General features: G+C 43.8%; 1 pseudogene; it reads left to right on the top strand.

Annotated features, from left to right (window-relative positions):
- The first annotated feature begins 760 nt into the window (after positions 1-760).
- On the top strand, positions 761-3,270 carry LOC134483607 (zinc finger CCCH-type antiviral protein 1-like; annotated as a pseudogene).
- The last annotated feature ends 23,239 nt before the right edge of the window (positions 3,271-26,509 follow it).

Genomic DNA, 26,509 nt, shown 5'->3' with positions numbered 1-26,509 from the left:
GGGAAAGAGCATACAATCAAAATGTAAATAAGAAATACTCAAGTTAATAAAGAAAAAAAAAAAAAGAATGTAGCCCCACTCTGACTGGCCAACTAAGCTCCAGAAAATCTTCCCCAATCACAAAACTGGGCCATGTGGGAGCCTAAACTGTTTAAAGGGGAGAGCTGAGTGCTTTCTACTGGAAGAAATACTTGGGGGTTGACTGTCACTTGTGAACCTTCTGTGTTAAGTCACTTCTCAGAAGGGAAGCTTTCCTCTAACTCTTCCATGGGACCCACCCAGCACTGGGGCCTGAGGATCCTATGGTGTTGCAGCTCTGAGCTGGGAGGGGTAGCTCTCACCCTGGCATGGAGAAGCCTGTTTTCACAGCTGATCTAGATCTGAGGAACAGGGGCTTTTAAAGAAGCATGTGAGAGTATCTCCTGCAGGAGAGCCCAGTCTGCAGGGAAAGTCACACAGGACAGTGAAAAGTGACTTCGCAACAAACACAGGGAATGGGAACCAGGGAGGGCACTGGATGGATGGTCAGAGAGTTTGAGAAAGCCTGCATCTCCCTGAAAGACTTCCCACAACCATAAGTCCCACCACTGTCCCCTTCTCACAGGGGAGGCTCAGCAAAGCCTGCCACCTGCTGGGATCCCTGCAAATTAAAACCACAGTGGAGAACTGAGGAAAGCACTTTGGTGGAGGGGGAGACACAAGTCTCCAGGGCCAGGTCAGCCTTCTGTCCCTTTGGTTCTCCTCCCTTCACAGAGGTGCCTATTGAAAGGTGAGGCAAGCCGGGATCTCAACAGTCTTTGGCCAAAGAAGTGAGAGCCCACAGGGCAGAGCAAGGCAAAGCAGAGCCAGGCAGAGCAAAGTGAAGCCCTGCCAGTCAGCAAATAGGCCTTGCGCATGTGGGACTGGTGGCAGCAGTGCTTGCCCTTGCTCTCCTGGTGGTGCAGAACACCTGCCTGGATGTGGGGAAACTCACAGTGGCTTGTCCTCCAGCTGCAACTGCCAGTGCTTGGGGAGGGGGAAGTTGAAGATGCTCCCATGATCCTCCGATTTCCGGCCCACTTTGTCCATGGTTGTCCATGTTCAAGGCTGTGGTCAGCCCCGCCAGAAGCCCCGAGGACAGGGAGAGCAAGCACAACTGGCCAGCAACCACCATGGGCATCTGCGGTGGGACCCAGGCCAAGTAGCCACAGAGGCGCACCAGGCAGCCAGGCACCAGCCCCAAGCCTGTGCATACTGAGGCCAATGACACTCCACTAGTCCCTCCCACCATGCACATCCCACCCCTGGCAGGCAAGATCTCTCTGTCCAGGGCTTCCCCCAGACCTCCAACTACCAACAGCTCAATGAGCCCTTACTTAATTCTTGTTAACCATAATGGCTTGTCATAAAAGGTCATTGGGAAAGTCAATGATGAGATGAAAGCCTTAAAAGAAAACTAGAGAGACTTACGGAAATGAAGAAGAAAGCTCTCTTCCCAGTAGGAGCCTGGCAGTCCCAAGTTCAGGGCACCTCATGTCCAGTCTTGAACCCAGCATGCATTGTTGTGGAGAACCTGCCTGCTTAAGGACCTGGCTTCCCACTCATTCTCCTGAGATGATGACTTTAATTCTTTTAATTTTTACTGGTTATTTTCTTCATTTCCATTTCATGTGTTATCCCCTTTTCCAGTTTCCTTTCTCCACGAAGCAGAGTCCAGCTCACAAGCCTGAGCAGCTGCAGCCATAGTGCACCATGGGGGATCCTGGGGCAGACTGTTTCATCACCAAGATCCTGTGGACCCACAGGGGATGCATGACCTTAAAGGAACTGCAGAGTAGGATCAGGCTCCAGAGGCAGAGCTCTATGAGCTGCTGGGCAAGACTGCTTATTCCTATTGGAGACTGGAGATCAGGCAGGGATCACGCTGTAGGTGGCGGCTACTACTGAAGCCTGTGGCTTCAATCTCAAGTGCATCCAGGGACCATGCTACAGATTGCCCAAGCCTCTGCAAGCTCAAACTTCTGGGACAGAGTCATTATGCAAAATCCCAGAGAAACCTCTGCAAATATCCACACCAAGTTTTTAGGAACAGAGCTTCCAGGTCCTGAAGAATCATGAGCTTTCTGGGCTTAACCAAGAGGAGCCGGCCTTCTTCCTGGTACAGGGGGATGCTTTTCTCCTGCAAAAGTTACTACAAAGGAGACAGCCACAAACAGATCTGCTTGAAGCCACAGCCATGCAAGAGAGTCCAAGTCTGTGAGCACTTCACCCAGGCCAACTGCCGTTACCTCAACTGTCTCAGGTCTCATGACCTGATGGACAGGAAGGTGCTGACCTCCGTGACTGAGCACGGGCTGAGTTCTGATGGGGTCCAGAACATCCAGGACATCTGCAACAACAAACACATTAGGAGGAGACCCACTGGCATGAGAGCTCCTCATGAACATCATAGCAGCAGGGCACACAGAGACAGAAGCAATAGCAGAGACTGATTCCTTCCAAACAGCCTAGGATTTCTCTCCCATGTCTCATTTTGGCATCTGGTTCACCTTGTCCAGATGTCACCAGCTGTAAGGATTCCCTGGAGGACGTGTCTACAGCTGTCACTCAGGAGGTCAAGAACCTGGGGACCCAGGACTCTGCACAGCTTTCCTTGGTCTCATCTAAGGCTGCTGGTGTCTGAGGACCCAGTCACATGAGAGCAAGCCAGGGGTTTTCTGAGAATGGACATCTGGATGGCTTCTTTTCTAGAAATCCTACTGATTCTTTGTAAGCTCCTGCCCTCTCTGCTGGCTTTCTTCTTGCTGCAGCAAAAAGAGATGAGTCCATGTCCATGAGAACAGGCATGCCTTCTGGACACCGCATGGAGGTCAAGGGAAAGAATGAGGCTCCAGACATCGATTACATCCCATTTTAAATGGTTCTATTGATGGGGTGACAATGGAAGAAGCAACAGACTCAGGAATTCTAGGTAAAGGTAGAAACTCAGGGAAGGAGTTTGGCAATGTTCCTTCTCTTTCAATTCAGTGGAATAATTGAAGCACTATTGTTATTGGGTCTTCATTAAAAGTCTGGTAGAAAGGATGCATTAAAGCCATGTGGCCCTGATTATTATTATTTTTAATTTTTGGAGTGGCAGCCTTTAATGACTGTATCTATTTTCTTATGGGAATTATTCATTACCTTCCCAGATCTGTATTTAACTTGGTATTTGTTATCTGTTAGAAAAATCACCAGTATCAAATAGATTTTTCACTTTTCTGTAGTAAAGGCCTCTGAAGTAAGCCCTAATGATTGTTGAATTCACTCAGTGTCCTTTGTTATATCCCCCTTTTCATTTCTGATTTGGTACTTTAGATATAGGCTCTGTGGTTTGTCTGTCTTGTGGATCTTCTCAAAAAAAAAAAAAAAAAAAAGCCAGCTCTTGCTTTGCTTGGCTCTTTGTATCATTCTCTTTGTTTGTAATTGATTGATTTTAGTTCTGAGTTTATTTCCTGCCATCAAATCCTACCAGACTCTCTATGGGATGAGGCTTTGCCTCACCTTGGTAACAGCAGCATGTGATACATGAAGCTTTTGCTGCTCTCTGTAGTGGGGACGACGTCACAATTTCACTGAAAACCATGCACAGCCTCGTTTTAGACTGTATTAAAGTAGCCCACGATTTCAGTGCTCCCTGCAAGGTGCCATGAGACAGTAGTAACATGAGTCTGCCTGCACCTCGACAGTTTTCACTAGGGACTTCTAAGTGATTTTATGAAAATTTATAGTGAGTTCATGGATGAACATGCACAAACACAAACGCACACACACACTTTACTGGCATGGTGCACATTCTTTCCACACAAAGAAGAAAGTGAGTATTAATGAAAACACACCAATAAAGGAATCGATGGACGGGGTTGTGGGGAAGCTGGGGCTTAGAGTTATTTAAAGGCCCTGTGCAGGCTCTCCTTCTGTTGGAGGCTAAACTTCAAGTGCAATGGGGTTCTTTATTTTCTTTCTGTATAGCACACAGAGCTAGGGTGGAAACTAGTTTTTGAGCATATTTGGCAAGTACTAGAACACTGAATTAATTCCTAGGGCTGGAACCCTATTAATGTTCTACAGAATTACAGGGCAGGCTGGATGAAGACTCTCAGCTGACAATGTGGACATCTCAAGACAGGCACTGGACAATGGCTGACAGACTTGTATGAAGACTGGAAATGTTTTGCTATCTCAGAGGAAAAGAAGGCCCCTCCGACTACACTGTACTCTAAGGACAGTTTATTCAGGTAAGGGATGACATGAACTATTGTCTCATGTCACAGATGTCAGCACAAAATATCCTAGGTATTGTATGCCAATGGTAGCATTAACAGAACAAATCACACAGTGCTGTGAAGATATAGAATATGACTATATGTAGCAAGAACCAGGCCTCTTCTAGTTTCTAAGATCATACCTGAGAACCTCAAATATAGTAATAATGTGATAATGTGGTATAAGTCTAGTTACAACTAGTTTCTATTGTGACACAGATGACTCTTTTTGTGTCATGGTCAGCTTATAATGAATGACTAGATCTAAGCATGGGAATAACCAAATACTACATTGCTTCTCTAGCTGCTGAGCTTTTAAAAGCCCTGGTATGACAGCAAGCTTTTGTGGACATCTGGATTATTCCTTCTGTACTTTAACTCTCTAAGTCAACCCCACTCTGAGTAAGTCAGTTCCATTCCATAAGTTGGAAATCAGTCAACTGGAAAAAAAATACTTTCTCAATACAAACACAGATTGGCCATGGAAAAAGGGCAGCTTGAACTGTCCCACCTAGGTCCTGGGCTTGCACAGGCCTGCTCTCCAAAAGAAACCTGTGTTCACAGCTGCAGGCTGCATTCACTATGGATGCTCTTGAGGTTCCTCCCTAAACTGCTTAGATTAAGATAATTTTGTTGCCATCTATCAAAAGAATTCATTATGCCAAACTGGCCTTTCTTCTGAACCTTCTGTTCTGTGGGCAGGGCAAAATCTCCAGCAACCCTCACAGCAATGTGGGCTGCCAATCTGGGACTCAGAATTACACCAGTGCAAACCAAGAACAGGGCAACTGGAAGAGACCTCATTGGGTTGTAGGAACCTTCTGTTCTGAGTCACTTCTCAGAAGGGGCACTTTGCTCTAACTCCTCCATGAGACCCAACCAGTACTGGTGCCTGAGGATCCTATGGTGTGGCAGCTCTGAGCTGGGAGGGGGAGCTGGCACACTGACATGGAGAAGCCTGTTTTCACAACTGATCTGGATCTGAGGAGCAGGTGCTTTTAAAGAAGCATGTGAGAGTACCTCCTGCAGGAGAGCTCACTCTGCAGGGAAAGTCACACAGGACAGCGAAAAGTGGCTTCCCAACTTCCACAGGTCCTGTGACCCAGGGAGGGCACCAGATGGTCCAAGAGTTTGAGAAAAGCCTGCATTTGCCTGAAAGACTTCCCTCAACCATAAGTCCCACCACTGTCCCAGACTCACACCTGAGGATCAGCAAAGCCTGGCACCTGCTGGGGTCCCCACAAACTGAACCCAGAATGGAGAACTGCGGGAAAGCACTTCGGGGGAGGGGGGAGACACAAGTCTCTGGGGCCAGGCCTGGGGTCTGTCCCTTAGGCTCTCCTCACCTCCATTAGCCTCCTAGTGCAGAGCCCTGCAAGCCGGGATTTCAAAAGTCTTGGGCTGAAGAAGTGGGAGAAGGTAGCAGCAGTGGCGGTGGGGTCGACAGGGGAGTCGAAGACGGAATGGTAGCAACGCAAGCAGCAGCAGTGAGGGCGGAGGCCGGGGGGGGGGGGTGAAGGAGAGGACAGGTGTGGGGGGGTCGGGGCGGGGGCAGGGTAGGGGCGAGGGCAGGCTGGGGGCGGGGGTTGGGACGGGTCTGAGTCGAGGGCGGTGGTGGGACTGGGAGGGGGGATGGGTCGGAGGCGATGTAGAGTGCGGGTGTGAGGCGGGGGCGTGGGCAGGGGCAAGAGCAGGGGCGGAGGCGGGGGCAGGAGCAGGGGCAAGCAGAGCAAAACCCAGCCCTGTCAACTGGCAGATATGCTCTGGGGCGGGACAGACTCGCCCTGCAGCTCTATTGATGGGGTGACAATGGAAGAAGCAACAGACTCAGGAATTCTAGGTAAAAAGAGAAACTCAGAGAAGGGGTTTGGCAATGTTCCTTCTCTTTCAAATCAGAGGAATAATTGAAGCACTATTGTTATTAGGTCGTCATTAAACGTCTGGTAGAAAGGCTGCATTAAAGCCTAGTGGCCCTCATATATATTTTTTAATTTTTGTAGTGGCATCGTTTAAATCTATTTTCTTATGAGAATAATCTTATGAGTTAAATCCCACATTTGGATTTAACTTGGTATTTGTTATCTGTGTAGAAAAATTACCAATATCAAATAGATTTTTCACTTTTCTATAGTGAAGGACTCTGAAGAAGCCCTAATGATTGTTGAATTCACTCACATGTCTATTGCTTCATCCCCCTTTTCATTTCTGATTTGATAATTTAGGTATTGACACTGTGGTGTGTACTTAGTTTCAGAAAGGGGTTGTTTCTCTTATGGATCTCCTCAAAAAACAGCTCTTGCTTCCTATGACTCTTTGTATTATCCTCTTCGTTTGTAATTGAATGATTTTAGTACTAAGTTTATTTCCTGCCATCAAATCATACCAGACTCTCTGTAGGATAAGGCTTTGCCTCATCTTGGTAACAGCGGCATGTGATAAATGAAGCTTTTGCTGCTCTCTCTAGTGGTGATGACGTCACAATCTCTGTGTAAACCATCCACAGCCTGTTTTTAGGCTGTATTATAGTAGACCACCATTTCAGTGTTACCTGCCAGGTGCCGTGGGACACTAGTAACACACGTCTGCATGCACCTCGACAGTTTTCATTACAGTCTTCTAAGTCATTTTATGAAAATTGATAGTGAGTTCATGGATGAACATACACAAACATCTGCACAGAAACACAAACACAAACTCTCTCTCTCTCTCTCACTCTCTCTCTCTCTCTCACACACACACACACACACACACACACACACTTTACTGACATGGTACACGTTCTTTGCACACCAAAAATAAAGTGAGCAGTAATGAAAATACACCAATAATGGAGTCAATGGAGGGAGTTATGCAGAAGCTGGGACTTAGAGTTACTTAAAGGCCCTATGCAGGCTCTCCTTTTGTTGGAGGAGAAATTTCAAGTGCAATGTGGTTCTTTATTTTCTTTCTCTAAAGCACACAGGCTATGGTGGAATGTAGGGCTTTGAGCATGTTTGGAAAGTACAATCACACTGAATTAAATCCTAGGGCTGGAACCCTATTACTCTTCTACAAAATTACAGACCAGGCTGGATGAATACTCCCAGGAGACAATGTGGACATCTCAAGACAGGCACTGGACAATGGCTGAAGACTTGTCTGAAGACTGGAAATATTTTGAAAATTCAGAGAGAAAAAAAAGGCCCCTCTGACTACACCGTACTCTAAGGACAGTTTATGCAGGTTAGGATGACATGAACTATTGTCTCATGTCACAAATGTCAGCACAAAGTATCCAAGGTATTGTATGCCAATGGTAGCATCAACAGAACAAAGCACACAGTGTCATGAAGACATAAATTATGAGTTTGTGTAGCAAGACCCAGGCCTCTTCCAGGTTCTTAGATAGTAACTGAGAACCTCAAATACGGTGGTGATGTGATAGTGTGGGGGGAATCTAGTTACAACTAGCTTCTATTGTGACACAGATGACTCTTTTGTGTCATGTTCAGCTTATACTGAATGAATAGACCCAAGCATGAGAATAACCAAATACTACATTGCTTCTCTAGCTGCTGAGCTTTTAAAAGCCCTGGGGTGACAGCAAGCTTTTGTGGACATACTGGATTGGTCCTTGTGTACTTTAACTCCTGAGTCACCTCCATTCTCAGTAAGTTAGTTCAATTCCATAAATTGGAAATCAGTCACTTGGAAAAAATACATTCTCAATATGATCCCAGATTGGCCATGGAAAAAGGGTAGCTTGAACTGTCCCACCTAGGTTCTGGGCCTGTACAGGCCTGCTCTCCAACAGAAACCTGTGTTCACAGCTGCAGGCTGCATTCACTATGGGTGTCCTTGAGGTTCTTCCCTAAACTGCTTAGATTAAAATAATTTTCATGCTAACAATCAAAAAACTCATTATGCCAATCTGGCCAACAGGAAGCTAATTTCGATCTGTATTTTGTCAGATGTGCAGAATAAATATGGTCATCATTGATAATAGGTGAAAGATCTGCTCTAATATGGACACTAAGTGATGTTGCAGGATGATCCTGACCCACAATGAGCAGTGGGAACACCAGAGCCCTGTAGGGATGGCTGGCAAGCTAACACATTGAGCATGCACAGCTCAGTAAATTTCCTGTGAATACACATCTCCTGAGATCTCTTTATTTGATTGGAGGTGATCCTGTCCACCTAATACAGTACATGATGTGGAAGGACAAAAGCACCTGCAGGAGCTGTGGTGATGACTCACAGGGTAGAGCATCTGCTGCTCTCTCAGAAGAACCACATGGACCCTAACAATTGGGTAAAGTGTGTCAGTGCTTACATCATAAAGTGTGTGTCCGAGAAACAGCCACATTATCCACACAAAAGACACTGTCACACTGGGTACCCCTTGGTGACTTTGAATTCACTAATTAGCCCAGGATCCATGGAACATGCAGAGATCCATCTCCACCTGTCAGTTCTAAGTCCACAGGAGGGGACAGAACCCTTGAATAAGAATGATGGTCTTAAGAGTCAAGAGATAGAATTCAATTTTTATTCATAAGGAATTCATTTTTACAACAAAACAGGATTAAAACAAATAAATTAAAATATTTAAAAATATTTGAAAAGATAAAAACCGTAACAAGAACATATAAATATGAAACAACAAAAAGAAAATTTCAATTAAAATCATAACAAAAATATTTCTAAACAGCACATTCTTAATGAACATTTAGAAGCACAGATGTATTGCTGTTTCTCCTCTTGCACACATAATGAAAGGAGGTCCCCCAAGTTGTCTCTCAAGTGCTGTTTTCTGAGAAGAAAGTAAGACCTCAATCAGTCAGGCTGGCTTAGTGTTATATAAATTTAGGGTCTCTAAGCAATGACAAATTAACTCTGAGGAAGAATACTCATCCAAAAAATTGGTTACCATTCAGGATGTTTGTCATCAGGGACTCCTGAGAAAGCAACTTATTCTTCAGGAAGCTCTCTTACTGGTGTGTGTCCAATTCCAGCTCTCTTGCACTTTCTGAGACCTGGGAGAGGAAGGCAGTTTTTCAGACACTGATTTGGTGGTGAAATGCAAGGCAGCTGTCAGAAGGCTGCCTACTACCATCTCAGTTCTATTGGACAGTCAACATGGACCTTTTAACTGATATCATTGTTGCTAACTCTTTGGGAAGGGCAAAATCTCCAGAGAGCCTCAAAGTAATGTGGGCTGCCAATATGGGACCCAGACTTATACCAGTGCAAACCAAGAACAGGGCAATGGAAGGAACCTCATTGGGTTGGCAGGAAGAAAGTAGATGTCCATATGTCACCAAGGTTAAAACCAATGACAAGTACTAATTTGACATTTGCACTTTGTTCTTATCCCGCAAAGGTGCTTCCTACACAAGAAGTCACATGACCACAGAGTGTCATTTGTCAAAGAACCAAGAACTTGTTCAAAACTCTACAGAGCATCCAATCTATCACGTGGATATGCAATAATGAGGTATGTTATTAATCTGTCACCATTTCTATACTGCAGCTTCAAAAAGAGCAGACAAATATACTTGCAAAATAATTCAGTTTCTGAAATGTGGTTGGCTTCCCAGAATACTTGTGCATAGGCAGAGCAATGAACAATTCCATTACATGAGGTGGTTGGCTGGTTGTGAGTGTAAATTAGAAAGGTGGTAGGAGAGAGCAAAGATGTATCAAATTGGCAACCTTTATCAGATATTTTTAAGCTAACACAGCTGCTCGTCCCTACCAGATGACGCTGGGTCTGGACGTTGCTGGTCTTTATCTTTCTTGTTGAAGTCAACCAAATATTTCTGGTTCAGTGCACAATCAAGATGTACCTCCTTGCTCTCCTGCTTCAGTGGGACCAACTCCTTCCTACATGTGTTCTCCATCAGGAGCTGGCTGAGCAGGTTTCTGGAAATACAGTCTGCATAGTAAGATCATGCTGCCCCTTTCTCCCATTCCCACTCCCGAGTGCCACTAACTCCACCAGGACCCAGATACCCATGAAGACTTAATAGAATTCATTTTGATACATATAAGGCTGCTGCACAAACCACAAAGAGTAAATTCCGGGAAGAATAAATTATTTGTTTGGCCTGAGCACCAATTAGTGTCCACATCTCTCAAAAAGAACATGGATCTACAACTATGCATGAAAGCCCAATGCATGGGGGCAACATCAATTAGTAGTGGGCAAACACCCTCAAAGGAGGTCAGTAGAACCAAGAGAAGGTCATGCTAACCATGTGGTCCACACACTGAGTTTTGTAAAACCTGGTATGACACCATAGGTCCAGGTCAGCCTAATAACCTGCTGACTTCAATCAGTGCTGTTCTATCTTCTGAAGATGCCTAGACAATCCTGGGATGAGTAACAGTCTTTTGTGGAACTGAAAACTGAGTCCTAATGACCCTGGCACACTGATGTGTAAACAGCACAAGAGATAGAACCAGAGCTGAAGACCGTCCAATCCAGAACAAAGAAAGTCAGAAATGGCCATTTCACAGGTGATAGCCTTTCTGACCAGGACTTACCTAGAGAAGGTAATCTCCTTCTTCAGCTTATGGTTGGTCTCATGGATCTCAGTGTTCTCCATCTCTAAGTTGTGCAGAATTGACATGACCGCCTCCTCCATTCTCTCCAGGTCTTCATAATATGGATTTGGCCTGAAGTGTGGCCTGGCCCCAAATGATAGAATACAATGAACATCAGCATTTAGGAATATATGAGCTCAGGGTGGGTCCTGTACTACCCCAGTCCTGGAAGGACACCTTCTGAATTCTACATATTGGATCTTCTTCAGCTTCAGAAACGTGTTTTTCTGCGTCCAGGACACCAGAATCTCGGCATCCAGATGGAGGCTTCCCTGGCTCCCTTTGTTCAATCAAGAGGAAATCTGCAGTCAAGCCAGTTGAGCTATCAAGAGCCTAGGCCACACCTCTCCATGCTCCCCCACCCCAACACACCCAGAAACCGGTGATTACTTTTCTCCTGTTTTGATAACAGACCTTATATCAACACAAAATTATAATCTGCACAAGGAATACAAATAAACAGACAAACGTGGCCACATAGGCAAAGAACTGTGTTGTTGACAGTGGGGCTCCCAGAACACAGCATTCACATCACCATGAATGTGTTACAGGTAAATACTCAGGCCAAGACATAGACCCCTAGATTCCAAGTGTGGAGGGAAATATAAACATATAAATGTTGTACATATGCATTTGGATGTATGCACATACAGACTCACAGACTGAGAAATACCCACAAAAAAGAGAAATGTAAAAACAGAGTCAGAGAAAGAGAAAGAGAAATATGGAAACAGAGAGTACTGTGAAATCCAGGAGAAATGCATCCACCATTGCTGTCTCAGAGGGCAAGACACACAGACAATAACAAACAGGACTGAGCCTGAGACCTTCTAGTCAAGCATTGAGATGAACAGTTTGGTACCAGGCCCCTCAGGCTGCTGCGTGGATCTTCCAGCATTCAGTCCCCTGCCTAGCAAGTACAGAGACTCACCATAAACTCACTGCAATTACAATCTTGCAAAGCTACCATCTGTCAAGGGCTGTGCAAATGCACACTAGACACTCACTCTCCCTGACTTTATCCCCGAATTCTTCATTCAGACCACAAGTTCTGCTTTTCAATAAATGGAAGCAGATGAGTCCATTTTCCATCTCGCTCCTCAGGAAGGGTCAAGGTTCTGAATCTCCTCTATATGGGAGGTGAGGTTTAGCACAGGGTGGTTAGGGAGGCACAGCTTTCTAGAACCCAAAACCTTAATAGGATAAGATGAAGGTGACCTTGCAGACCCAGGAATGAAACAAGAGCATTTGGAGCGATTCATACCTGTTCTTCATGGATCTCTCTGTCAGAAACCTCAGGCGATCTCTCAGGTCATTTCTCTCCTCGGTAATGAGCTGCAGCTCTTTAATCAGCCTCTCCTTTTCCTTCTTGGCCTGCTTCTCGCTTAGGGCAGTTCCAGGGGATGATGTTTCTCTCCCAGCGTCTGTAGGTAGAAGAACACAAGTGAACCTGCATGGGGAGAATGCATAGAGTGTACATAGACCACAGTTAGGCCTAAACAGGAGAACAAGCCTGGAACCCAGTGTCACTGCTAGGCGATTGGTCTATGCTTAAGAGGCCTCTTCAGTGGATCTCAGTTCTCCCACTACTCTATAGAGACCAAGAGATGTAAGCAGCCAGGTGTTCCCTATGCCGGACATCAGGTGCTTACATGGACCACGGAGATGGCTTCTCCAGGATTATCATCAGCTGAACAGGGTACAGCTTGGTTTCAGGACCCTCACCCCTGTGGGTTCGAACTCAGATGATAAATTCACCATCCACAAGACTTGAGTGATTGGAGACACTCAGATGTCCTACCCTGATACTCTAGGCCAACAACTTTGGATTTAAAACACATTTCCATGGAGGACATGGTCAACAGACTTATCAGTTCCCCTATTTGAAATACCAAATGCCCGAGAAGTTCCAATAGGTTACAGGATGAATCTTGGTCCACATGTTCCAAATACTTTTGGTATTTTAGAAACATGGATTTAAAACGCATTTCCAGGTAGGATATGTTCAACAGACTTATCAGTGTCCCTATGAGAAATACCAAATGCCCCAGAAGTATGAATAGGTTACAGGCTGAATCTTGGTCTACACGTTCCAAATAGTTTTGGTATTGAAAAAAAAATTTTGTAACATACAACCTCTAATATATAAAGCAAACGATGACCCTGCCAGTTAGAAGAAATCAGAGAAGGTCTAAGAACATAAGGTTATTGCCTGGAGCACAATCTCTCCCTGTTACTACTGTCAGATATCCACTGTATTTAAAGAAGCAGTGATAGTGAAATACATTGCTGCCCTGTCTAAACTCAGAAAAGGTGGACCCTCCATGAATACTGATGGTGTTATTATATCAATGTAACATAACAAATGCACTGAAAAGTAAAGACCAGAAGTTCCCAGAATAATAGCATTGGCCTTACCATATCCTCCCAGTGGGGATGGGGAAACTAAAGTTCTGAAATCCTTGACTTTAAGGAATTGTGATATTCATGGAAATTCAATTCCTTTTCAGATGCTCCAGTTGTTGTGGCCCATTGCTAGAAAGGTCAGCTTAAGCCTGCAGCCCCCCGGTAGGAAGCTCAAAATACACTGCCCAGAACTTACTCAACATTCCCCAGAAGTGCTGTCTTTGTCCATCATTACTTTGAGACGAAAGGCCAGACTCCTTCACTCTAGTCTCTCCACAATCGATGTTCCCCCTCCCAAAACGCTTGCGAAGACGGGAAAACATGTCTTAGCTTGTAACCGCCAGACTCAGACTGAGAGAAACTAGGGCACTGGTCGTCACTACAACACTGGTGACATCACAGAGGATGCCAGAACTCTCTAGGAGACAATAGAATGTCCAAGAAGGGACAGCTGATGTCATGGGGAGCAGACTTTGCCTCCTGCTAATGTTCTCCCTGTACTGAGCATAAGCTGAGGTGCCCTTTCCAGGAGACTTTCCTGGGGAGAGCCACTGAGCATCTCCTGCTTCCAAAGCCAAATTTTCCTCAAGGCTTGATTATAAAACCTTAGTAATTCCTATGCATCTAAATGAATGTTTCCTTTCAAATCTTTCCCAAAAAATGTCTCACTAACTCAAATTGTCCTCTTTCACCAATGTTAGCCATTAAAACTTCCTGAGATTTCATACCAGCTTGAATATGCAGTCAAAAGTTCTCCTGTCTCATTATGTACAGGTGCTTTATATCACATCAAGAAATAGTCTGCATGGTAGGTTACAGCATGGGCGTGTGTTAGGGGAACACTCATGAAGTCGTGTGCTTAGCAATTGACAATTGCCAGAAAATTCCTTAGTTAAAAGAGTTGAAGTCTTTATGGTGCTAGGAAAAGTGTGGAGACCAGTTGGCAGACAAAAGTGCAATATTGGAGCCACCAATGAAGGGAACCTCATGCTGCTTGTGGGGTTCTCCTTTCTGCGCCAATGTCGCCAAAGGAGCACTGCTGACAGGCCTTCTATCAGAAGCTGAGCCTCTATCAGAAAAATAAAATAGTCAAGAGATATAGGGGGTGCAGATAAAGGTGTAGGACGAGGCTATACACATCACTACGTGGATAGAGCAAGGATCCAGCACTTGTGCTCTGGGTCATGGGCTTCCCCACAAACACAAAAGCATCTGTCACAGTAAAAAATGGATACTGTATTGAGTGCACACACCAACACTGATTGATCAGATCCATACCCTAGATTTTGGGGGCAGATCCATGGCCCCAAATATCTTCCTCTCAACTTATACAGCAAAAAATAAGAAAGAAAGAAAAAAGTCAAAACAAAAAGCTCAAGCTTCTCATATGAGGATTGCAGGAAGTGTGATCTGGTGGTCAGTTCTGATTAGGCCATTTTAGATAGAACAGTGCACTGGGATGCTTAATGTGATGGGTCCTATATAAAGCTTTCTGCAATATTGGAATTTTAACAAGCCTCATCCAGAACATACAGAACAGGAAAGGATGTGATCACCATGTCCTTGCTCTCTATCAGGTTATTTTTCTGTGTCCGTGATTGTCAGCCATAGACAGCAACAATCTGAAATAGCTGGTAAACATGGAACAAAGTGGCTAAAACTATAATTGTGGGTTACACACCTCAACTGTCAAAGGCTAATGCTGTCCTCACAGTCCCTGGAGGCCACTCTTGTAAGACTGTCTACTGGAAAGTAGAAGCAGGTTTATCTGAGCTCAAAGTGAACCTGGCCAGGTAGGAAGAGGGCAACATGGGATAATTGAGACCCTGTCTAAACCAGCACAGAAACCCACACTTCCTTCAAAGCATCATCTATGAATTCTTGATTATCTACCATTCTCTCCCTACCAGTCTTTCAGACTGGAATTGTAGAAAAGAACTGGAAATGATCTTCCTATTCTGAAGACCTTGATCTCTCTTTCCTTAGGTGCACATTAAGAACTCATGCAAATGGGTATGACCATCTGAACATCTTAGTATCATCTACTCAGTATATCTAGCATAATACTGTGCCTATGGCAATCTCAAGCTTCCCTGAGTGTTGCTGACCCAGCAAGAAGTATGAAGTACTGAGGTCAAACCCCAGTGATCCTTTCAAGGGGTTAGAAGAAAGCCATCAGAGAAACTCCACTTCTTTGTCCTTAGATTAAATCAAGCTGATACAATGTGAACCTGGTGGGCTATTTAACCATGCATCTTTCTGCCAACCCCAGCTTTCTGAGTTCAGTCCATGTGAACCTGCATGGGGAGAATGCATAGAGTGTACATAGACCACAGTGAGGCCTAAACAGGACAACAAGCCTGGAATCCAGTGTCACTGCAAGGAGTTTGGTCTTCGCTTAAGAGACCTCCTCAGTGGGTCTCAGTTCTCCCACTACTCTATAGAGACCAAGAGATATAAGCAGCCAGGTGTTCCCTATGCCTTCTGATACACGCAATAAATGCAGTAAATTTTAATTTCTGTTCAATTGTTCAGTAACTTACTTACACTTGCATATTGCTGTGGAAGTGATGGGGTTTCGTGATCAGCATTGCATTTAACAATGCATAACCAATCATCCCTCCTAGAATGACTGTATATAGAGAAAGAAAATTTATTAGAATGGTTTATAGGCTGTGGTACAGCTAATTCAACAAGGAATGGAAGGTCTAAAATGCAGTAGTTGCCCCTGTTGAAGCCAATCCCCCTAGCATAGCTGTAGCCGTTTTGTTCCATGCCTGCCAGATAGTTCATATTCTTGCTGTAATATGTCTGCCTGTCATGGTTGTCTGAAAACAATTTAACTCAGAGCAGGGTCAGGAATGAGGGTGCTCCCCCACCCACCCATTCCCGAACCACTGGAAGGAAGTTCCTTATGTTGTGAGGTTTCTTAATCTTAAATTTCATAATTATAAGCTTCATGTAGGACCAATAAAATTAAAGGTCAATATGAGGGCTGCAGAGATGGCTCCATGGTTAAGAGCACTGACTGCTCTTCCGGAGGTCCTGAGTTCAAATCCCAGTGGTGGCTCACAACCATCTGTAATGAGACCTGATGCCCTCTTCTGCTGTGTCTGCAGACAGCTACAGTATACTTATATATAAATAAATAAATCTTTAAACAGATAAAAAGTCAGTATGAACCTTTGTTGTCTAAAATGGCTTGAGTCAGGGCTGACAACCAGACAGCCCTTCCAGCACCTGCCTATGAGCTCACATTTTAGTCTTTATAAACTGACATAGAAAAATGTCCAGAGTCCTAGCCTGACAAATTCTCAGCTACGTCTCTGATGATCAGTCTTACAGTGGGCATTCAATAAACCATCCCTGTCTAAGTGAGGTCAGAGTTTGTGTGGTTTATGGGGCAACTCCAGGACCTCAACGGTTTTGTCCATAAGGCTGGATATTTCAGCTGGTCTTCAGTACATGCAGGAATCCTGAAGAAGAAGGAAAACTAATAAAGCAAACTTCCTTTTTCCATGTCCTTGATATGAGCCAGCAGAAGGTGTGGTCCAAACAACAACCAACGGATTGGGTAAAGATCTTTACCAATCCTACAACAGATAGAGGGCTTATATCCAAAATATACAAAGAACTCAAGAAGTTAGACCTCAGGGAGACAAATAACACTATTTAAAAAATGGGGCTAAGAGCTAAACAAAGAATTCACAGCTGAGGAATGCTGAATGGCTGAGAAACACCGAAAGAAATGCTCAACATCTTTAGTCACAAGGGAAATGCAAATCAAAACAACCCTGAGATTTCACCTCACACCAGTCAGAATGGCTAAGATCAAAAACTCAGGTGACAGCAGATCCTGGCAAGGATGTAGAGAAAGAGGAAAACTCCTCCATTGTTGGTGGGATTTCAGACTGGTACAACCATTCTGGAAATCAGTGTGGAGATTCCTCAGAAAATTGGACATTGAACTACCTGAGGATCCAGCTATACCTCTCTTGGGCATATACCCAAAAGATGTCCCAACATATAACAAAGACACATGCTCCACTATGTTCATAGCACACTTATTTATAATAGCCAGAAGCTGGAAAGAACCCAGATGCCCTTCAACAGAGGAATGGATACAGAAAATGTGGTATATCTACACAATGGAATATTACTCAGCTATCAAAACCAATGACTTTATGAAATTCATAGGCAAATGGATGGAACTGGAAAATATCATCCTGAGTGAGCTAACCCAATCACAGAAAAACACACATGGTATGCACTCATTGATAAGTGGATATTAGCCCAAATGCTCGAATTACCCTAGATGCACAGAACACATGAAACTCAAGAAGGATGACCAAAATGCAGATGCTTCACTCCTTCTTTAAAAGGGGAATAAGAATACCCTTGGCAGGAAATAGGGAGGCAAAGTTTAGAACAGAGGCAGAAGGAACACCCATTCAGAGCCTGCCCCACATATGGCCCATACCTATACAGATATTAGATAGGATGGATGAAGCAAAGAAGTGCAAGCCGACAGGAACTGGATGTAGATCTCTCCTGAGAGACACAGCCAGAATACGGCAAATACGTAGCTGAATGCCATCATTAAACCACTGAACTGAGAACGGGGCCCCCGTTGAAGTAATCAGAGAAAGGACTGGAAGAGCTTGAAGGGGGTTAAGACCCCATATGAACAACAATTCCAACCAACCAGAGCTTCCAGGGACTAAGCCACTACCCAAAGACTATACATGGACTGACCCTGGACTCCAACTGCATATGTATCAATGAATAGCCTAGTAAGATCACCAGCAGAAGGGGAAACCCTTGGTCCTGCCAAGACTGAACCCCCAGTGAACATGATTGTTGGGGGGAGGGCGCTAATGGGGGAAGGATGGGGAGGGGAACACCCAAATAGAAGGGGAGGGGAAAGGGTTGAGGGATGTTGGCCTGGAAATCGGGAAGGGGAATAACAATCGAAATGTAAATAAGAAATACTCAAGTTAATAAAGATGAAAAAAATAAAAAGAAAAAAGAAGGTGTGGTCCAGATTAGAGGTAGGCCATTCCATCTCAAAAGATCTGAATTAAAGATTTATCTTCTGATCTCCAAGATTTGGATTACAATTAGGTCTTCTTGCTTCAGAAAATTTAATTAAGAAAAAAAATCCAATGGTGCTTATGCCTTTAGCCTCAGCATCCAGGAGGTAGAGGCAGGTGGATCTCTGAGATCAAGGCCAGCCTGGTCTACAAAATGAATTCCAGGACAGCCAGAGCTACACAGGGAAACCCTGTCTCAAAAAAACAAAGAAGAGGAGGAGGACCAAGAGGAGGGGGTTGAAGAGAGGAAAACAGAAAGAAGGAAGGAGAGAGAGAGAGAGAGAGAGAGAGAGAGAGAGAGAGAGAGAGAGAGATCCCCCTCACAGGGCGTCAAGCCATTTGGCATTAGTTAATTCCAGGTACACTCAAGTTGACAACCAAGAACAGCAATCCCATTACCCGTGGTTGTGATCTCACCCTGGTAGGCTCCTGAGTAGGAGGCTGAAGCAGGAGAATTGCCATAAGTCTGATGCCAGCATGAACTACACACATGTTCCAAGCCAAGCCAATCTCAGCTACAGTTTGAGATTCTGTCTGAAAAATATGAAAGAGAAAGAAAACATAATTTCCTAGAGCAGTGTTTCTCAACCTTCCTATGGCCTCAACCCTTTAGAACAGTTCCTCATGCTGTGGTGACCCCAACTACAAAATTATTTTGTCGCTACTTCACAACTGTAAATTTGCTACTGTAATGAATCTTTATTGTAGTATAAACTATCTGATAGGAGACCCTGTGTGGGTCACGACCCACAGGCTGAGGGCCTTTGCCCTAGAGGCGGTCTTGGCCTAGATTATATAGTTCATATTAAAAGTGGGCTCTCTCAGTTTTTGAAGGTCAAGTATATTCACTTGTAACATCAAAACTTAAAAATTCAGCTGAGCTGGTGGCTGGTATGGTGTGACATCCCCCAGAATAGCTTTGCTATTTTGTTCCATGTCTGCCAGCCATTTCATATTGTTGCTGTAACACGCCTGCTGTCACTGACAAGGAGAAGGGACTTGGCTCAAGGACATGCTGACCACACACCTTGTTTTGTTCTGAATGTTCTGTATGCCGTTTGCTAATCTAGAGAAATTCTACACCTGAAGGAGTGGTTCCCTGAATTGGACACAGGTGAAAGGCTAAGGCAGATGTGTGAAGGAACGTTTCACTGAAGCAGAGGCAGGTAAAAGGATGTTCTGCTAAAGCACGCATGTGAAAGGACACATGATGAAGGGTTCTGCACTAAGGACACACATGCATTGGTCTGCCTTGCATTCTGTAGTTGAGCTGCATTTGTTGGGACTTCATAGAACCACAGCAAAAAACCTTCTGGTGGGCTGCTGTAGTTTCTCGCTGTTTCCTGGGGCTCGGGCTGATGGGCAGAGTGATGTCAGCTGAGACAGACACATGTGCTGACGCAGGACACACGCTGAGGCCAGACCCATGGAGGACACGGGATATTGAGAGGGAGTTTGGATGGAGTTATGCTTGCGTATCTTGTTGGTCTGGGGTCTCTGGTGATCTCTGCTCGCCTGAGAGCTGCTCTTACTGACTGTGTAGCATCTTGACTGTTTTTGTTCCACTTGGACAGCCCTCAGGACCAGGCTCTCCTCTCTCTTAACCATGGCTGCTGTCCTCTTCCTCTCTCCTCTCCATCACACATGTTCTTCCTTTATTCTTTGGCAATTTCTACTTCCTTCTTCCCTCCTCATGATCCTCTCTAGCAAAGCCCTCAAAGCTCACCTCCCCCATCTCTCTGCTGTGCAGCTGTTGGCTGTTGGCTTCTTTATAATCACAGTTAACTGGGAGCAGGGGCAGTTATTTGGGGTTAACCAGTCCTGAGTTCCACAAATTAGCATTAAAATACAAGCAGAATTAGGCCAATACACTACAGGGGTTTTTGTTTGTTTGTTTGGTTGGTTTGGTTTAATTTTCATTTACCTTTTTACTTGTTATTTTATTTTTGGCAATTTTTTATTAATCGGTTATTTTATTTATTTACATTTCCACTGTTGTCCTGCTTTCCACACGCCCCTCATCAAACCTTACATCCCATTTCTGCTCAGCTTTGCCTATGTGACAGTGCTCCTGCACCCACACATATCCATTCCCACCTCACACCTCTAGGATCTGCCTTTGGTGGGGCTACAGGACTCACCTAGAACCATAGAGCATCCTTGCATACACTTTGGCTGGCAGTTTGGCCCCTGGGAGCTTGGGGATTAGGGAAAGAGGATCTGGTCAGATATTAAAGCCAATGATTGCTGCTTTCTCTTCTTTTTTGGTTATAGGTGAAATTTTGTTTGTGTGCTTATCTTTTTTTAAATTATTGAGAGAAGATTAATTTCTTGGTCTTTCTTGGGTATAGTTTAGTTCATTGTCTTGGAGTTTTCCTCCTATTAGCCTCTGTTGTGCTTTCTTAGAGAAAAGAATTGTTTAAATTTGGTTTTGTCATGAAATATCCTGGTTCCTCCTTTTATGGTGATTGAGGATTATGCTGGATATAGGAGCCTGTGTCTGCATTACATCTGCCCAAGATTTTCTGACTTTTAGAATCTCTGTTGAGAAGTCTGCTGTAATTCAAATACGTCTGAATTTATTTGATACTAGATATTTATACCTTACCCCTTTTAATGTTCTTTCTTGATCTGTGCATTTAGCGTTTTAATTATTATGTGAATGGAGGAATTTTTCTGGTACAATTAGTTTGATGTTCTGTAGGCTTGTTGTACCTTTATGGCCTTTTCTTTCTTTACCTTATGGAGGTTTGCTGCTATGATTTGTTGAAGGTGTTTACTGGATCTATGAACTAGAAATCTTAATTCTCTTCTATATCTATTATCCTTAGGTTTCAACATTTAATTGTGTCCTGAAATTCATGGATGTTTTGGATTCAATAAACCATACATGTTTATCTGAGATGGGTGTTTTGTGCTTTGTGGGATGACCTCCTTGACCCCAGGCTGCATGAAGAATCTCAGCTGACAATGGGGACATAAATTATAAGTATGTGTAGCAAGACCCAGGCCTCTTCCAGGTTCTTGGATATTAACTGAGAACCTCAAATACAGTAGTAATGTGATAGTGTGCGGTGAATCTAGTTACTATTCTCTATTTTGATATAGATGACTCTTTTTGTGTCATGGTCAGCTTATAATGACTAGAAGACCTAAGCTTGAGAATAACCAAAGACTACATTGCTTCTCTAGCAGCTGAGCTTTTAAAAGTCCTGGTGTGACAGCAACTGTTGGTGGACATTCTGGATTATTCCTTCTGTACTTTAACTCTCTGTGTCACTTCCACCATTAGTTCAATTCCATAAATTGGAAATTCCTCATTTGGAAGAAACACTCTTTTTTTTAAAGATTTATTTATTTATTTATTTATTTATTATATCCAAGTACACCGTGACTGTCTTCAGACACACCAGAAGAGGGCATCATATCTCATTACAGATGGTTGTGAGCCACCATGTGGTTGCTGGGATTTGAACTCAGGACCTCTGGAAGAGCTGTCAGTACTCTTAACCACTAAGCCATCTCTTTAGCCCAAGAAATACTTTCTGAATATGATCTGAGATTGGCCATGGAAAAAGGGTAGCTTGAACTGTCCCACCTAGGTTCTCAGCCTGCACAGGCCTGCGCTCCAAAAGAAACCTGTGTTCACAGCTGTTGGCTGGCTAAGAAAGATTTCACGAGACGTGATACACAGCCCTCGGACTTCTGCTCCAGTCATCTGCACAATTTTTTCCGGACGATATCCTCATACCTCCAGCAGGCGGGTGATGAAGCTTTCCACTCTCAGCTCCCCTTCAGCCATCTTGTGGCCACCAGACTCTCCTCCCTGCAGCAGGAACAAGGGCTTCTCCATGGTGGCTGCAGCAGCAGTGGTGGTTTGGCATTCTCACCTAGGAGACCCTATGCTTTCTACCCCAGTTCCAACTCACCTCAGGCCCGGGCCTTCCCCCCATCCACTTCCCACGGAGCAGGGAGAGCAGCACCCACTAGAAATAAAAGGGAAGCCCTTGGTCCTGCCAAGACTGAACCCCCAGTGAAGGGGCTTGTTGGGGGAAGGGTGGTAATGGGGGGAGGATGGGGAGGGGACACCAATAGAGAAGGGGAGGGACAGGGGTTAGGGGGATGTTTGCCTGGAAACCCAGAAAGGTAATAACAATTGAAATGTAAATAAGATATACCCAATTTAATAAAGATGGAGAAAAAAATAGAAAGAAAAGTCACACATTTAAAACAGAACAATATGGACCCTAATTTTAAACCACAGCTCTGTCAATTAACTATACATTAAGGAAGCTCAGAAAAGCAGGCCAAACAATTAATATTTTCTCGGTTTAAGTAAATAATAATGTCCGCTTCTTGCTATTGTGGAGGGAATTAAATAGATAATATGTAATCATGGAAGTTTTGAAGTACCATCCATTTTTCTGTTCATTAAATCAATCTTACTCATTTCATTGATCAAATATGTATGTTTTCTTTTCATAGTTACATGTATAATAAAACCAGTATAAAAACCTTCAGAATATTCAGTTATTATAGATATTTGTCATTTCTTACAGAGGGCAACTATGATTGACTACACCCAATTCTATAAAAAACAAAACTCAGGAAACCTGGCCCTTGGCAGCAATGAATCAAGAAATATCTCGGATGGTGGGGCATGAATTCTGCCAAGCAATGACCTCAGATAGGTGGGGTTGTGAGGAAGATGTGTGGTGGAATAGCACACTAGATTCACGTTGTATCATCTTGATTTAATCGAAGGACAAAGAAGTGCAGTATCTCTGATGGCTTTCTTCTAACCCCTTGAAAGGTTCACTGGGGATTGACCTCAGTTCTTCATTCTTCTTGCTGGGGCAGCAACACTCGGGAAGCTTGAGATTGCCATAGGCACAGTATTAGGCTAGAAATGCTGAGTAGGTGATACTAAGTTATTCAGATGGTGATACCCATTTCATTTGTTCTTAACGTGGACCTAAGGAAAGACAGATCGAGGTCCTTAGAATACAAAGATCATTTCCAGTTCTTTTCTACCTTTCCTGAATGAAAGACTGGTTGGCAGAGAATGGTAAAAATTCAAGAATTGGTAGATGATGCTTTGAATGGAGGGTGGGTTTCTGTGCTGGTTTTAGACAGGGTCTCAATTACCCCATCTTGTTCTCTACGTTGCTCGTCAGGTTCACTTTGAGCTCAAATAAAGCTGCTTCCACTTTCCAACAGGTAGTCTTACAAAGGGGCCTCCAAGGACTGTGAGGACAGCATTAGCCAATGAGAGCTGAGGTGTGTAACCCACAACTATAGCTTTATCTGAAAGACCCTCAGACAGAGGAGACTCTCGCTCCAGTCCTGAGGACAATCACCACCCCATGAACACACAGGACTCAGTCTTGATGTAAAAACAAGAAGTTTACTTTGGGATACCAATGCACTGGGGCTCGACACGGTCCTCACACAGGAGGAATGTGAGGAGCCTCAAACAACAGAAATATACAGCTTAAATAGTCAGTTAAGATTACACAGTTTCCTTAGCTCAGCTATTTCGTGCCAAGGATAACTAGGCAGATGTTTCTCATCCTGGAATTCCTGGGATAAGGCTGTAACCACAGCAATGCAGCTATTTCAGTACAAAGGACGTCTGACTTGATATATGTTTTCTTATCCTGGGGTTCCCAGGACAAGGACCAAGGATATCTGTCTTGGCAGGTGTTTCTCTTCTGGAGTTCCCAGGAAAAGGCTATAGCTATGTCAGCCTATAGCACAGCTGCATTCAGTATCAAGGACATCTCACTTCTATAGTGGTCAGTCAGCTTCCCAGAGATGTTTCCTGTCTTCTAATTGCCCTGCAGTAAATATGTTCTGTACCCTCTGTTCTTATGGTCCAGCAGCTTCCTAGAGAGTGGGTGGGAATGTGCTTTCTGTACTTTCTGTTCTATTGTCTAATGTGTAGGGGCTAAGCGAGGGCCAGCTTAAAAGATTCTCATTCGTAAGAAATGGCTGTACTGATATCAAACGGGCATCTTTCATATCTACTTTCTTCCAAGTCTACCAGCCATCTCAGATTGTTGCTGTAATATGCCTGACAATCAAGAACATAGAAAAATAACTTGATACACGGCAAGGACATTGTGATCATATCCTGTGTTGTTATGTATGTTCTGGATGAGGTTGGTTAAAATGACAATATTGCACAAAGCTTTATATAGGACCCATCAAATTAAGGGTCACTATACACTGTCATAGCTAAAATGGCCTGGTCAGAAGTGACCACTGGATCACTCTTCTGTAACTTCACATGAAAGGCTTGTGCTTTTTGTGTTTTTTTATTTTTCTGTTTTTTCTTATTTATTTATTTATTTATTTATTTATTTATTTATTTATTGTTTTATATGTTGTTAGGAAGATAGTTCAAGTCATGGATCTGCCACCAAAATATGAGCTTTGCTACCAATACTGTAAACAGTATTAGTGTATGCATTCAATAAAATAACTTGGTTTTTTTTTTTTTAAGTAGGATAGATGCTTTTGTGTTTTGTGGGGTGATCCATGAAACAGGAGTGAAGATGCTTGTTTCTTACTCTGTCCACTGAGTTATGTCTCTAGGCTTGTCCTACTCCTTTGGCTGCATCCCCCCCAACATCTGCTGACTATTTTATTTTTCAGATGAAATCACACGTTATAGCTTAGAGAGGCCTGTAAGCAATCCTACTTTGGTAACTTAAGTGCAAAGAGGAGAGCCCCACACTCAGCCTGAGGGTGCATTCACTGGTGGATCCAATATTTCAGTTTCCTCTGCTAACAGATCACCACATTGTTGCCAGGACCATAATGAATGCAATTCTTTCTCCTAAGGAATCTGGTGGCAACTGTCAAATGTTAAGCACAAAGCTTCAGGTTGTACCTATAACACACACCCACATCGCAACCTACCCTACGGGCTATTTCTGGGTGTGATTTCATGCACCTGCACATGATGAGACAGGAGACCTCTTTGGCTACTTATAGGAACTGGTGTGATTTCTCAGTAATCTTTAATGGGTAATATTGCTGACTGAGGAGAATTTGAGGTAGGATGAAACATTTCTGTGCAGGGATTGGGGAGGAAGCACTCATTTAGAAACATAGCAATGACTTAGGTTTTTCCAATCAAGCCTAGAGCCAAATTTGGCTTTGGAAGCATGTGGTGCTCAGTGGCTATGCCACAGGGAAGTCCCCTGAAAAGGGTCCATCAGCTTTTGCTCAGTACAGGGAGAACATTAGCAAGGAGGCAAAGTCTGTAATCCATGACATCAGCCGTCCCTTCGTGGACATTCTATTGTCTCCTAGAGAGACCTTGGAATCCCTGTGATGTCACCAGTATCGTTGTGACAACCAATTCCCTACTTTTTCTCTTAGTGTCCAAAGGATATATCCACAGGCATGTTTGCCCGTCTTCTCAGGCGCTTTGGGAGAGTTGATGTTGATAGAGAAGAGTCTAGAATGAAGCAAACGAAACCTAAAGGTAATGATGGACACAGGACATGGGGAATGTGGAGTAAGTTCTGGGCAGTGTATGTTGAGCTTCCTCTCAGGGGTGAATGTGGGGGACTTCAGCTGGCCTTTATAGCAATGGGCCACAACTACTGGAACATCTCCACAGATATTGAATTCCATGATTATCACAATTCCTGAAAGTCAGGGTTTTCACATTATTAGTTTCTCCATAACCACATGGAGGATATGGCAATGCCTATGCTATTATTGGGTGAACTTCTAGTCTTTACTTTTACAGTGCATTCGGTATGTTAAATTGATATAATAACACCATAAGTAGTCATGGAGGGTATAACTTTTCTGAATTAAACAGGGCATCAATGTACTTCACTTTCATTGCTTCTTTTAATTCAGTGACTATCTGACAGTAGTAAGAGGGAGAGAACTGTGCTCCTGGCATGACCTTATATTCTTAGAACTCCTTTGACTACCTCTGGCTGACGGGGCCAATCTTACCTTCATATATTAGAGGTTCTGTGTGGCAGATATTTTTCTACAGTAGCCAAACTATATGGAGCAGGTAGAGAAAGAGCCTGTAACCTATTGGCACTTCTGGGGCATTTGTCATTTCAGTAGGGGGAATTAATAAATCTGTTGACCATGTCC

Source organism: Rattus norvegicus, chromosome 19 (assembly GCF_036323735.1).
Source record: "Rattus norvegicus strain BN/NHsdMcwi chromosome 19, GRCr8, whole genome shotgun sequence".
NCBI lineage: Eukaryota > Metazoa > Chordata > Mammalia > Rodentia > Muridae > Rattus > Rattus norvegicus.
This window is presented reverse-complemented; position numbering and strand designations above follow the sequence as displayed.